Source organism: Sitophilus oryzae, unplaced genomic scaffold, assembly GCF_002938485.1.
Source record: "Sitophilus oryzae breed Bouriz unplaced genomic scaffold, Soryzae_2.0 scaffold_1179_pilon_pilon, whole genome shotgun sequence".
NCBI lineage: Eukaryota > Metazoa > Arthropoda > Insecta > Coleoptera > Curculionidae > Sitophilus > Sitophilus oryzae.
In genome coordinates, this window is record NW_022145814.1 from 832,554 (window position 1) to 849,186 (window position 16,633).

Sequence of the window (16,633 nt, forward strand, 5' to 3'; positions counted from 1 at the left end):
CGTTTTTTAATTATCTATCACAAATGCGCTCTCTAGTGGGCATTTTTCGAACTTGAAACTAATTTCCAGCGATATCTCTTGGTCGGTCTACTTATTGCATTTTTTCTAAATATATATGGCAAATAGCTTCTGAAATACAGCAGGCAGCGCGCGGCGTCCATTCTTAAGATTTAAAAAAACATTCCGTTTTATGTTATTAAACATGAATTTACATTGGGCTTATTAATATTTTATGCCCTAGTTTTATATTTAATCTTCTATTTAATTGCATATAGTTTTTTTATTGCATATTTAGTCTTCTATTTAATTGCATTAGATGCATATAGTGGTTAGGATTTAGGACGTAGGCAATAAATAGAAATAGGTATCTCATAAATTCTATAATATAGGAAATCTAAACTTGGGGTAATTTAGTTTTATTGCGGTTATAAAATATCAAGTTTGACTCAAATTATTGTTCTGTTGTCATTTGAAGATAAAATATTTTGAATGTTGTTTTAACTTGTTTATTAGATTTGTTGTTATTTAGAATTATCCAAACGTTCCAACGAACTAACGCTCCATTAGCTTTTTACTTGGAAGCAAAATTTACTCAATATTCGTGAAAAATAATTTTAACATATTAAGAAACAAAGAATAAAATGGATAAAGAAAAAAGTAGTTAAAACAGTTAAATTGATCAATTTGGGTGGATGTTTTGATGATTTTTAATTGCTCGCGGATGACTATGCTAAATGACTGACAATAATTAATAAACTAATTATACCGTTGAATAACATTATCAAATATGAACCAAGTAGCCATATTGTGAGTTTTTGTACGTAGGTAAATTGTTATTTATGTTTAATTTATTATTTGATAATGCAAAAATTATTTTCTAAACTCAGATTTTATCGGTTATAGATGAAATCATTTCAGTTGATATTTAAAATGTTGACAGCAACGCTCGGTACGGCAGAAATCACAACTTTCCGGGTCTGTACTTCACGCAGTCTCAGTTACTGTTGGTATTGATTGCATTGATATAATATTAAAATCGTGGCTCTGTAATATATTTAAGTATTTTAGTTTTTACTCGTGCAGTTATTGAAACTATAAAATTCTCAGGTACGAAGTTTGTGTGATATAACGCTGTTTCGGGTAGTAAAAATTAAGTGACAAAGGACCCAAACTGGGCGACGCGTTATGTTGTGACAATTTCAAATGATGAATCGCCGAAAAAATGTCAACACGAGAATGATAGCATAATTGCGTGGTTGTTGGGTGCAATAACACTCAATACAACTCTCCCGAAATAACGTTTTAACAACTTCTCATCTTTATCACACCGATTTGATTAAAAATAAAAATGAATTTAGGCAGTTTGACGAAACAAGTGGACCAAGAAATTAAATAAGCATAGGTATGCTAGGAGGATAAAATATAATTTAATAAATATTAATACTATTATACTTCTTTTTAATCAACTAGTACTTAATTGTTTTATGGACGTGTTCTAAAATTATTATTGTCTCTTTTTTAAAAATTTCGTTACAGTCCAGGGCCCGAATTCTGTAACTTTGAAAACTCTAAGCGGTTTTAGACGCTCAGGGTATATGACGTTAATTTTCGCTTAGCGCGCACTTAACTACCGATTTGGGTATTCTCATCGATGCGCTTAGCGTCTTTACTGATTGCGCTAAGCGATTTGAAAACGGCTACCTTAAAGAATCGTCTAAAAGCTATCGTCTAAGTTACAGAATTCGGGCCTAGATACCCTAGTTATGTCCCAACTAGCAAAACCGTTGCATAAAACTATGCTCGTTACCGTAGTTGAAGCAGCCGGCGTGTTTTTACTAATCTAAAAAGTTTTATTAGCTTGAGTAATAAATTATAATACACGTTAGACCTACTGAAAACATCAAAAGATTTACATTTTTATTTTTTAGAATTATTACAAATTGCAATTTCTAATACTTTTCTCAAATATAAAAAATGCTTTGTACTTGTTTAGTCGCCTGTTTACGGTATTCTCCGATAGTGGCGGCACCGGCGGAGAATTTACCAAGCCTATATCTTGTGCATCTTGTGAAAAAACTTCTTTCAACTTTTAATAAAAACACAAATGGGATTTCAGGAAACAAATAAAAATTCGAAATAAAATTGGTTATTTTGTTGCAGTAAATATAATTTTTTTATTAAATTGCTGTAGAGTATATTCATATTTATACATCCAGGACAAGTTTTAATATTTTAGTAAAACTCGTATAACAAATCTACATACAGCAAAACCCATTTTTAGTGTTTATGTGTCGTAAAGAGTTTTACAGTAGAAATTAAGAAATATTATTTTGACGACATTTGAGCATTGATCTTTAAACTATTTAATAATACAGAATTATTTTATAGTTTTGTTCAGTTAAGAAGTTTAATTAAAAGTTTTATATTAGTCTGAAATATTTTACGATATTTAAGTTTAGCTATGAAGTTTTTCGTAATTTTATTCGGATAGTTGTAGTAAAATTTTTAAGAGCGGTACTTTTGTATTAAGTTTTTATTAATATTTGTTTTGTTACCAATACAATAAATTTTAAGAGTTTCCTCAAAATTATTATTAAGAAAATAGATATTAAGAATTAAATACTCCTTATAATTATCGATTAGGTGCCCGGTGGCGTAGAGGTACAGGATCTCGTCTACTAATCTCAAGGTGTGGGTTCGATTCCCACACCCGGCATTCCATCAGCCGACTATTTTTATTAAAAATAAAAATAGTTTGGGTACCTAGGTCGGCTCAGCCTTAAATGAGTACTTGGATTCACAATCCTGAGGTAATTATAGGCGGTTGAAGCGTAGTGCTAGCCACATTACCTTCCTTGTATACCGAACGGCTCTAGTATATATAGTAGTATCTCCAAACCAAACGCTATATACGGGAGCTATTACTATATAATTATCGATGATAATTTTGGCGAAACTCTAGACGTCATTTAATAAAAAAATACACAAAACTTGTCAAAAATTAATGCTAATTATTGGTAGATTAAAAAAGGAGAGAACGTTTTCAGGGCCTGAATTCTGTAACTTAGAAACCGCTAAGCGCTTTCAGACGCTCAGCGTATATGACGTTAATTTTTGCTTAGCGCGTACTTAACTACCGATTTGGGTATTATCATCTGACGCGCTTGGCGTCTTTACTGATTGCGCCACGCGATTCGAAAACGGCTACCTTAAAGGATCGTTTTTCTTGTCGAACTGTCAGTAAAAAATTGTGATTTTGTGCGTTTTTTTCCTCTTTAATGAAAACTACTTCTACTATAAATTCCTCAATAAGTAATTGATAATTTACGACTTGGCAGCTATAAATATTGTCCAAAACATCGAAAATGTTGATAAGCGTATTCGACATTTCCCTCGTATAATAAGAATAATAACATCCATAGAGACATAGGTTGACATAACTCAACAATAGGTATATTCACGCAACATTGACATTTTTCATTGTTTTATCCACATTTGACTATTAGATACCTGAGAAATTGCGATGCTGCCAATATGTGCTCAACGCATATCCAGAAAACGATTCGCACGGCAACGAGAATACCAAAATCGACTGCTTGGCGTTCCGCTAAACGAATACTTTCGCTTATCGCTTTGAAAGCGTAACGTTTTTATGTCAGAGTTCCAGAATTCGGGCTCAAATACTCAACTTTCTCGAATTTTAAACTACACATTGTGTCATTGATTGTCACTTCCAAACCAAGTTGACCTTTTTTTATGACTATGTCAATATTTAATTTTATTAAAATGTAGTTAGATGACATAAGATAGTTTCTGCCAAATTCTTTATACAGGGTCTGGCAATAGTGCGTCGGGCATCTGTAGCTCCTAGAATAAAAAAACTTTGGAGTTCAAGTGGAAACCTAAAGGATGAGGATGTATTTCAGGAAAATATTTTAACTTCCATAGGGTGGCTCAAAAAAGCGTGAGTTGATCGGGATGATTTTTTTTAAATGGAACACCCTGTATATTATTGCATTCTTGGCTTCCTTTCAGATCACTTTACATAATTCTAAGATATGATTAATTTTTTTTATAGTTTCAGAGATGGTTAATAGATAAATAAAAAAAATATATATATATATATATATATATATGTCCTGAAATCAAAAGTACCGTATGATCGAGAAAAAACGGCGTCAGCGATGGCTATGGAATGAAGATCGCTGTCATTTTATATGTAAATTTATATGGGAAATGTCATTGATGTTCATTTCCCAGCCAACTGGACGCCGTTTTTTTTCGATCATACGGTATATTAGGTATTTACTTTCGATGGTCTGCACTTACTTTGCTATAAATATGGTAATGGTAAATCATACAGGATGTTCAAAATTCTATGCCAAACTTTCTAAAATATAAAATAATTTTTGTTCGTTTTTTTTTAAATGGTATATTATGTATATTATTTTTTCAGTAGATGGAGGAATTAAAAAATGAACATTTTTTGTATTTAAAGTATTTCAAAATGTTTAATGGTTTCGCCAATACACGCAGTATTGTTTCATATGGCTCCTTCCTCGGTAAAATACGACAGAAAAATTATTGGGTAACTTTGATAAAAATTTACTGTGGAAAATGCCATATGAAATATAAAACCGCGAATATCTGCGAAACAGTTAAAAATTTTGAAATACTTTAAATACAAAAAAAAACATTTTTTAATTGTCCAGCTATGGAAAAAATAATATACAGGGTATATATATTTATATATAATATATATAATGGTATATACAGGGTGGTCCGAACTGTATTCCGGAAACTTCGGCAGCATATTCTGCAGATAAAAATAGGTAAAAAAGTTCGTATAAACGTATGTCATAAAATGCTTAGTTTCGGAGATACAGGGTGTAGAAGTTCCATTTTTATTTCGATTTTTTTTCCAAATAATTTCTGCAGTAACGTCAATATTTGGATTAAAATTGGTTTTTTGACATGAGATATTTGATTTTGATATCAATATGACTCCTACTAGTAGAGGGCGCCACCTACATATTTTTTAATTGGTTTGAAGAGTAATAACTTTTTGTCCGTACCTGTATAAAACTACTGAGTAAAAAAATATACATTTACAACGCTTTTTACGTAAAAAAAGGTCTCTTGGTAAAAATCGCTACGAGTAATGGTTTTTGAGATATTTGGAATCGAAATTATCAATACCTGTCATCACTGACATAAATTAAACATGTTGACTAAATAGTTATTAGACTGAAATTATAAATTTGAAATGTTTTTGTGCCAAAAGTTCAATAGAAACTGGTTTATCATCATTTTTATCATCAAAATTTCCCATATTTATTATTTCAGTCAAATAACTATCTACTCAACGTATTTATTTTTCGTCAATAATGGCATGTATTGACTATTTTCATTCTAAATATCTTGAGAACGGTTGCTCGTAGCGATTTTTACAAAGAGATATTTTTTACGTAAAAAATTACAGAGATGTATGTGCATTTTTTCCCTCGGTAGTTTTATACAGGTACGGGCAAAAAGTTACTACGCTTCAAAACAGTTAAAACACATATAGGTGGCGCCCTCTACCAGTAGGAGTCATATTGACATCAAAATCAAATTTCTACCAAACCAATTTTCAACTAAATATTGACGTTACTACAGAAATTATTTGGAAAAAATCGAAATAAAAATGAAATTTCTACAGCCTGTATCTACGAAACTAAGCATTTTAGGACATACATTTATACGAACTTTTTTACCTATTTTTATCTGCAGAATATGCTGCCGAAGTTTCCGGAATACAATTCGGACTACCCTGTATATTTATATATACCATTTAAAAAACGAAGAAAAGTAATTTTATATTTTAGAAAGTTTGTCATAGAATTTTGAGCATCCCGTATGATTTACGATTACTATATTTATAGCAAACTAAGTACAGACCATCTATAGTAATTATTACAGTTCTTGTATTTTTTAAAAATGGCTAAAAAAAATATTTTTTATTGATTTATTAATATCTCTAAATCTACCGAAATTTTTTTAATCATATCTAAGGATTATGTAAAGTGATTTGAAAGGAAGCCAAAAATGCAATAATATACAGGGTGTTTCATTTAAAAACAAATCATCCCGATCCAGTCACGCTTTTTTGCGCCACCCTATAGAAGTTAAAATATTTTCCTGAAATACATCCTAGTACATACTTTAGGTTTGCACTTGAACAAACCTCCCAAGTTTTATTTATTGCCGGACCCTGTATTTCACAACTAAAACTTTATACTTTAAAGAATGAAAATATATTTTGCAAATAATACATGTTTTTAGTTTCTAAATTTTCATGTGGCTGTTTAGTCAGATTTTACAGTAATAAACCTACAACAAATTTAATAGAAATTATTTCGAAACTTATCAATACTTGTATACCCTACCGCTAGTTTACATACATAAATAACATTTATACCGATTGTCTGTTATCAGACTGTATCGACATTTAAAGCGCATTGAACATTATGCAAAGACATTATACTATATCAACATACGATATTTGTTTGAAATCAAAGCGTTGTTTCTATAACATCAATACGAATGCATAGATGATTATTTCCCTAAAGGTATGTTGCCTTTAAGATGTTGTCTACTTATATTACTATTCCCGTCCCAATGTTGAAAATATTCAAATTAGAAGTAGAGTTCTCCCGGTTCTTCACACTTAATTTTTCAGTCCAATTTGCCTCGCTTCTCCATGTTTAATGAAATTCTTGCTTTGTACGAAGTCGCTCTGTTTACATATGCGCTACATCTTTTGGTTTGCAAAACAACAAACAAAACTGCGTTTTTCGTTGTTCAAGTTGAGAAAAGAAATTAAATGGTAGGTGTGTATTTGTTTAATAACCCAGAATACGTAAAGCATGTTCAGCAATCGTTCAATGTTACGTCGTCATTATTTGTCAAATATGCGTTTTAAAGTGTGTTTAAGACCAGCTCATGTTAATTAGAAAAGTTTAAGTACCTTCTTAAATTATTAATTGAGTGAGTTCCCTTTTTATTAAATTCATGTAGGGGGGTATGTTAGGCCTTTATTCATTTTGATTGTCTTTCAATATACAGGGTGTTTCAAAAAAACATGTGCCATCTCTCGTGGGGAGATTCCTCACGTAAAAATAAGATTTATTTTTCATATCATCATAGGTCCGATTCTGCTTTGTTTCGTAGCTACAGGGTGTCAAAGTCTTAATATAATCTTTCGATTTATTATAATTTTCTTCCAAGTACTTTTAGTGATTCCAATGAAATTTTGAGAGTAAACGTTACTATAAATGCTACATATTTTAATGCTAAAAAGTGTCGATAATTCATCAGAGACGTGCATGTGGGATATCACTGGAATATTTTTCAAAAAAAAATATATGCGCCACTGACTTTTTTTCATTTGATATCAAAATTGTGTAGGCCGTTTAATACCAATTAAAAATTATTTCTTGATAGTTTGTCGAATTTGACCTCCTTCATGATATAAACGCAATTTTATTAATCACAATTAATAAAATTAAAATACAAATAAAATTAATAAAAAATTATTACTACTAATCCAACCTACAGCAATTTCAAATAAAAAATTAATGGTATTTAAGATAATTACAAAAAACCTAATTTTAAAAATTATTAACATCCTGTAACTATAAAACTAAGTATTTCCATACCCATGTTTATAATAACTTTTTTCATATTTTTTGATGAGGAATCAATGAGTAGTTATTTAAAGCTTTTGCAAGGTAATGATATTAACATTTTTTAAAGGTTTCTATTAGACTTGAAACCAGGTAAATTAATAAAATTGCGTTTATCTCATCAAGGAGGCCGAAAACGACAAAATATCAAGAGACAACTTTTAATCGGCATTAAACTGCTTACACTATTTCGCTAAAAAGAGAAAAGAAAGTCAGTGACGTATGGCGTACATGCTTTTTTAGAAAAAGATTCCAGTGGTAACCCATTTGCACGTCCCTGGTGTATACGTCGACACTTTTTTAGCTTAAAATATGTCGCATTTATAGTAACTTTTACCCTCAAAATTTCTGTAGAAATTCAGAGTGCCTAAAATAATTAAATTTACTCCTGCCTCTCATCTCACACACACTTGTAAAATCGGTATTTTTGGGGCTTACTCAACCGGGTCTCACAATGCAAATTCACCTCAAATATCCATTTAGTTGGTCATTGGCAAGCACTCTCTCATTGTACATGAAAATAACAAAACAAACATTTACTGATCTGGATAAAATTGATAGTTAAATAGTAAGACTCACCCGGGGGTACTCCGCCCCCTAGCCACTGACATCACTGATATTCTATTCAATATATCACATTCCATATCTTCCATCTAATTCAAATATTATTCGGATCTATTGGTTAATAATCTTCAACAACTAGCTAGTGTCACCTGAAATAGTATAGGGGCTTCCCCCGGACGCAACTCTGCCGCTAAACAGATTCGCATCCCAATCGAATAGGCTATTGGGTAGCTCACTATCCCAACGCCGCATCGTCAATCGAGAAGACATTATGGAGACCTCAAACTCTCAAGACCAACTCGAAGGCAGGACGTCCCAAGAGGTTTTCTTGCCGTGGTCAAACGACCCCGTTGGCTTACAGTCAAACGACTTGCAACTATATTAGTCAAAAGACTCACAACCTCCATTTATCAGCACCTCCATTTATCAGCTCTGTGACAAAACACAACACTACACAGCCAGCCGGCCTATCAACGACTGACTGACCTGCCGCGTCCGTGCAAGCTAAGCCTTCTTTTACATCACAATTTTACCTGATCACAAATATTTACATCGCTTGCCAATGAATCATACTATTTTCTCTAATCGACTTTCATATAGAGTGTTTTAGCATTACTAAATAAATAAATAGAGAGTTTCTGAAGGAAAGCATATTTTTTATTAGAATAGTGAATAAATAAAAGCATTATTATAACAAACTTATTTTCCAAGTTTTACACACTCTATATTATTTAAAAACGCAGTTAATTTCTGTTTACATAAGACTACACATGTTTGCTTGCAATTACTTTATAGGGTCTTTATATTGTCTCTTTTTTTGCGTAAAATAAGTAATAAATTTTGCAATGAGAACTTGTTAATTCTCGTTAAATCGCCAACGCATTTTAATAATAAAAAAATTGAATTTCATATCAGAAAGTCAAAATTAAAAATTGTTTTACAGCCCAATCAAAGTATAATTTTGACATTAATAGATGTCCGTTAATAAAATTATAACCCCAAATCAAATGACAATGACAATTGTAATTGAGTAAAAAACAGAGTGCAGTAATTTACGAAATGCCTTAATGACGTCACCAACCTATTTCATCTGGTTGTCAATTGAAAGAGAGAGTGCGACTTCTTTTCTCCGACACGACGATTGAGAGTGCGACAATATATGATATGACGTTGAACGATAGTTGACCAAACAATATGTATGGAATGTTCAGCCATCGTTCACCGTCACGTCATATTGTCGAACTCTCCCAATAACTTGCTAACCAGATGAAATAGATAAATGACGTCATTAGGGCATTTCGTAAATTAGTGCGATTTCTTTTTATTAATTATCCTTTGATTTGGGGTTAACATTTTATTGACGGACGTCGATCAATGTCAAAATTAAAATTTGGATGTTGCTGTAAAATAAAAATCATTTTTTTTATTGCAAAAATGCCTCAGAGATTTAACCAAATTGTACAAGAGCTCATTGATAAGCTTATCAATTATTTTTCTCTAGAAAGAGACGCTGGTAGAACATTCTTGCCCGTGGATGCCGTATATGATGTAGTGATGGGAATACCGGTTCCACATGAGTCGCATCACAATAGCGACCGTTCCAGAAAAATACCGCGACAAAATACCACGATTTTGTAACCGAGGTTCCGACTTCCAAAGTGTCGCGGTCCTCGCGAAAAATATATGTAACTTATCTATATTTATTTGTAGATTAATGTAACTTTTATCCGCCACTCATTTTCCAAATATCGAGTTTATAATTGTGTATAGCCAATATAGCTCATTTTTAGAAAAACGATGACATTCCTTGTTATTTTCCATCAATTTTTGTTTAAATAAAATCAACGGCTCATATTTATGTGTATTGCAATATAATATATATTTAATGTTTGTCCAAACCACTGTCAAAAAAAATGTTTATTGGCTTGGTTTGGTTTGGTTCTAATAACCTAACCTTAAAAATAGATATAGACAATAAAACTGCTTTCATCTTTCATACAACGTTATTTTATACAATCCCTAGTACATACCAAAAATCGCTATTTCGAAAGTAACGACGGGAGCACCAACACCAATAGTAACCGACCAAATCGCGACAGGCAAAACCGGAACTCTAGAAGCGCTCCAGCGACTGCTGGAACGAAGTACGTCGCCGCCGAGGTCGAGCGTCGATAGCCAGTTACCAGTTACAGCAGTTACCTGTTACTTCTGTTCGCGACAGGTGGAACTACGGCTCTAGGAGCGCGACGACTGGACGAATACGCGCGACTCTACGTACATACTAGTGCCAGTCACTACTGTTGGCGACCGACGAAATCGCGACGGCTGGAGCTAAACACCTCGCTATGTGGTTACTACGGTTACAGCTAACTTCAAGAGCGATTATAAATAATTTATAATTTTGTCGTCATTATGATAGTCGTTCTTCAGTAACAGGTTCCTGATTCGTTGTGGAGCGCGACACGACGTTACAAAAAAATACCGCTCCAAAATCGCGTTACTCAAATACCGACACATCACTAATATGATGTAAGTACAATGCAAAGGGTGTAATATTCCTATGTAAAATACAAATTGTTAGCGTTTTTACATAATATAGTTGCTGATGCTTCAGAAATAGGCGTTTTAAGAGTCCAAAGGATTGGAATTAAAAGTCCAAGAAAAAATGAATAAATTCCGATAAAAAACGGAACTTGCTCAATCAGTAATATAGGAATGTTCTTAAAATTTTCTAAACACTATGAACTGATATCAGACACACCCTAATACTCATATTTGACAAATAATGATGACGTAACGGTGAACGATGGCTGAAAGGTCTTTCTAGTTATTTAATAACAATTGTTCTATTAATTAATTCCACAAGCAAATGGTGTAATTAGATTTTATAATTAATTTGTTATTGTAAATAATGTTGTATTTAGATTTTTTGTTTATATTCTAAAACCTATACGCATATGTATAAAATTTTTCTTAGTAATAATTTATTGTCTTTCATAATGGTGTGTTACTCCAGTCCAATTATTTAACCCACATTTTAAGCGGTATTAAGTGGTACGTTATCAATTAATTTGAAAAGGGTGTCTTGTGATATATGTAATCGCTACCCTGCCTTTAATTAGTCATTTACTACCATAATTTATTTCAATTAAAATCGTAATGTACAGTATGTCCCCGAATTGTCTTTAAAAGTGGAAACATTTTTTTATTATTGGCATTTTGAGAAAAATACATTCTTCATAAAAAATTTTGCTTGTTCTAAAATGGTTAATCCCGTTTATACTTCCAAATTTCCATACCGTTTTAGAGAAAATTAATGTAATTAGTAAAAATATTTAGGAGAAACTTAACTATTTGCCAAGAACAGATAATTAAGCTACCCTTAAATATTTTTACTCCTAGAGAAATATTAAGCTTCTAAGTCAAAGTACCGTATGGTAAAAAAAACGGTGTCAAAGATGGCTGGGGAATGACAATTCGATGATAATTTTGACCAGGTCAATCTCTAAAGTCCATAACTAATAATTGACATAAAACTTTTCTAAAGTTAACACTAATTATTGAAAGATTTAAAAAGATTAATTGAACAAAAAACAATTAGAGTTGGCTTGGAAATGAACGTCGCTCTCATTTTATAAAGTAAGACGAGTACATAGTGTATTTAAAATGTATATTAATTGGTATTTAGCAATATAGCTTTAAACCTCTTTGATGTTTGCTTATGTGGTTTAATCTCGTAAATGCTCATTATTGTCGAAGGATATTTTTATGCATTGCTAACTGGAAGCCATTAGACTTAATTGAAAAAGTTAAGAGTCGCAGAGTATTTTTAATCAAAAGTGATTTTAATTAAAAACTTTTTGGCTTTAAAACGGAAAACAAGCTGAATGGATGCTTAAAATGGGTAATTCCTATTTTCGAAACTTCTGCGCCTTTTGAGTTTTTTCCGTAGCTTTTTGCCAAACCAATTTAAAACAAGTTTTACTTGGTATAAACATCTGTAATCCTTTTTATTCTTATTCAGTTTAGAAGTATATACCTTTTTATACAGAGTATTTTATAGACATACTAGCTGACTGCTAAATTACTTACGTACTCGAGCGGATTGTCGAGGTATTCCATCACTATTTTTTAGACAGATGTCACTTGTCTTGTCATTATTAAATTCATTATTCGAATTCTCAGAATGTTGTTAACAAAAGTTTCATCATAAAATAAAATTTTAATCAATGTCAATTGTTTATCTTCATCATTTACCGGATTAATAATACAGAAATTACAGTTCAATTACAAACAATTCATTATCATGGCTCACATCCTTCATTCAAGGCTGTGTGTCAAATATATTTTCTATTGTTTTTACTATTTCTTGCAATTTCTTCATATTTTCTCGCCGTTTAACCTTCTACTTCTACAAATATTTCAAGACTAAAGTTATTCAAATCGATCCAAAAAGTAAATAATAATTGACCAAACGTATTATGTTTTTAGAAACTTAATTTTTATCGTGAAACTAATTTTTGACGGCTGTTTGAAATACATTTCTAGTCAGTTAATTTAGATGAAGAAATACGATACCAAATATATAAACTAATCGAAAAAAGTTAAGGATATTGTGTTTTCGCTAGGAAGAAAAATTTTGAGAAAAAATGTGTTATAGCTATTAATACCTATGTCGTTTGTGTTTACAAACAACACTGTTTGTAAACATAAAAAATTGTACCCAAATAAATAAAAAGCATTATCATAAAAATGTACATTTCATTTTTGTTTAGAATATAATTTGTTTGCATGTTGCTAAGTGGTAGTTTGCGATATTGTGGTTATTCTGTCATCGATAATATGAACAGACGTCATTTAACAATAGACAGTAGTAGCAAATCAAGCCATTGGGTTGCTTCTTGGCGGTGCGCGACAGATTAATGTGGCGGATCGATTTAAAGTCACCTAAAGTGTAATTTCTAGACTTAAAAACCGATTTAATGAGACTGGATCTGTCATGAAGAGGCATAGGTAGGGTAGACCGAGGTCGACAAAATCTAGGGAGGACCGAAGCTTAATGAGAGGAGCTAGGATAGATCCTGCAAGAAACTACACGTTGCACAGCCAGGACCTTGTGGTTGCCAACAGGGTACGTATTACCCCTTACGGTCTTAAATCGATTAAAAAAAGCAGGTTTACATTGCTAAACGCCCTCCAATGATGTCGTCAGCATAAATTTCACCTGTCATTGTACCTTCACAGACATACAATTCCGTTCGGCCTCCGTAGAAAATTCCACTCCGGACCATTACACCTCTAACTCTAAATGGATGCCCTTCTTGAACATATCGGTCGTTAGGTCTTGTATTTCTTAGTCTCCACACACCAACTGTACGTCTGTCAGTACGAATACAATAGCGGCTTTTATCGCTGAACATCGCAGTATGCCACTGATCATTCTAGTTAGGTCTTTCATTACACCAGAGCAAACATTGAGCTTTATGACCTCAACCTGACTCTCGCGGTCAAGGGAGGGCGTCTTATAGGCCTTTAGCAATGTAAACCTGTTTTTTTAATCGATCTAAGACCGTCCGAGGGGTAATACGTACCCTGCTGGCAGCCAAAAGGTCCTGGCTTAGCAACGTGTATTTTGTTGCAGGATCCATCCTAGCTCCTCTCATTAAGCTTCGGTCCTCCCTAGCATTTGTCGACCTTGGTCTACCCTCCCTATGCCTCTCCATGACAGATCCAGTCTCATTAAATCGGGTTTTTAAATCTAGAAATTACACTTTAGGTGACTTTAAATCGATCAGCCACACCGATCTGTCGCGCACCGCCAAGAAGCAACCCAATGGCTTGATTTGCTTCCTCTACTGTTAAATGACGTCTGTTCATATTATCGATGATAGAATAACCACAATATCGCAAATTGCCGCTTAGCAACACGCAAATAACTTCTATTCTAAACAAAAATTAAATGTACATTTTTTATGATAATGTAAAATATATATACAAAAAATAATTTGTTTGGGTACAATTTTTTATGTTTACAAACAGTATTGTTTTTAAACACAAACGACATAATATGTAGGTATTAATAGTTATAACACATCTTTCCGAAAAATTTTCTTCCTAGCGAAAACACAATATCCTTAACTTTTTTCGATTAGTTTATTTTAGTGCAAGTTATATTTGTTTATGCCACGGGAAGTAAAATTTTTCTCTTACAGCGCAAATAAATTACTTTTTAAAAGTTCGCGTAAATAAACAAAGGAAAAAAATGGTCGAATTGCACTTTTTCCGAGGGGAGCGTAACGAGAAAAAGGTGTAATCCGAGCAAACATTTATTTTATTTTTGCGCTGGAATGTGTTTTAGGACGTATCGCAGGTTGATACATAATTTACACGCGGTTTTAGTGGTGTATTTTAGATTGTTTTTATTCGTGCGAATGTATTTTTGCGTTTTTGTTTGGCGGAGTTAAGCTAACATTATGTTTCGCGGCGGTATTTTCGGACATTAACCAGTAAAAAATTTGTCGTCGCAGTTGTTCGTTTTATGTTTAAAACCCGAGAATTAAATACTTTAACAGAACAATTTTTCAATGAAATTCCAAATATTTCAGGAGTAATATGTTTTTTTACATTTATTTAATACCGTGTTAGAACACCGGATATAGGAAATCCCATGTAAATTTTCAAAAGGCAAATATTATCACCCCAGATTATTTTATGCAAAAGTTGAATAAGACTTTTTTTAAAAGATGTTAAAGTTGTACTTTTGTCTAGAATTTCGTTTCATTTGGATAGTCAATTAAAAGTTATTTGTGCAAAATTCTACCTTCAAATTAGTAAAATTTATACATATAACATATAACATTAAAATACCAGCAAAGAGGTGATTTTCTCATTGTCAAAGTCATGTCAAATTTTGTTTACAAGAATTTGAAGGAACCAAATAGAGTAATTTTGTAAAAAATAATTATGATTTTCACAACTTCTGAAAAAGTTAAAATTGTTAAACGGCATTTTGCTGGAAATAATATTCCTGCTGTGTGAGATATGTTGGCAGCTCAGGCCCCGGAAAACTTATACCGAATAAAGCTTGATTTTCATGTATCCGTTATCCGACGATACAGTGATACGATATTCATTTTATTGGTTGAATTTAAAGACTTCGATTGATTAAAAAATTACGCAGTTTTTAAATTTATTGCATTTTCAAGCCTCCGTTCATCGGATGTACTATTTGCTTCATTTTATATTTTTATTTCCATAACTAGCAACTTTTTCTAAAGAGATTTTTAAGAAAACTGGTTCTTTAATATATATTTTGTTATGCTCTCCTGAACAGAGCGCGGACCGTCTGGCTGCCGGTAGACGTTGTGTTCACCTGCGCATCATATCATTATTTAACATCTGTTCACTACTGCGCATCACAAATTAGCCCTGTATTTCAGGAACTTAGGAGGCTAGAACAAACATATGTGCAGCATATTTAGTTTTATAAAAAAAGCAGTAAAGGAATGTGAAAATCGCTGTAAAATCATTGTATCTTTACTCAAAACACACGAAAATGGAATACCCTGTACATATGTGATGCGCAGTAGTGAACCGCAGTAGTCTACCGGCAGCCAGACGGCCCGCACTTTGATTAAGGGAACATGGCAAAAGATATATTAAAGAACCAGCTTTTTTTAAATTATCGTTTTTCCGACGTTGCTAGCTCTTGTACTATTATATTTTTATTAAGGTTAGATTAAATTTGTCAAAAAGTGTCAAAACGTCCGTTATCGTATGATCTTTCTCCGTTGACGAGCTAGAGTAAAAAATTTACGGATGAAAAGTGGCGCGAAAACGCTATGACCAATCAGAGCGCCATCGAACCATCGTATCAAAGGATAACGGATGCATGAAAATCAAGCTTAAGTCAACAGAATAAACCAATGGTTCAATAAAGGCACGGTATTAAGCAAATGTAAGAGTGAAGACAAAAATAATGAACAGGAAGAAAACAACAATGGCTTGAATATTCTTTTTCGTGTTGAAGAAAAGAAAATCACTGACTCCCGTCTATTGGGGATACAGTAGGAAAATGTGTGGAAAAAAAGTGGAGAACACTCAAAACCCGTCTTGTGAGCACATTAAACACAGAAATTTAGATAAACTGAAAACAATACCCTCTATGGAATGCTAAAGATTCTTCTTTTAACAGTTTTGCATTGTGAGGCGTGAGTTTTTTTATTAATCAGTATAGTTGTTTAATAAAGCTCCTTTAGTTACAAATATTTCATTAATTTGTTAAATTATTGTGGATGTATGTGGTATGAGCGAGGCCTGAGAGTGAGCAAGTAGTGAACACC

At 32.4% G+C, this 16,633-nt stretch overlaps 1 protein-coding gene across 4 annotated transcripts in view; it reads left to right on the top strand.

Annotated features, from left to right (window-relative positions):
- Positions 1-16,633, top strand: part of LOC115891203 (tropomodulin-like) — a 329,344-nt gene that overhangs the window by 310,838 nt on the left and 1,873 nt on the right. The window lies entirely within an intron of this gene.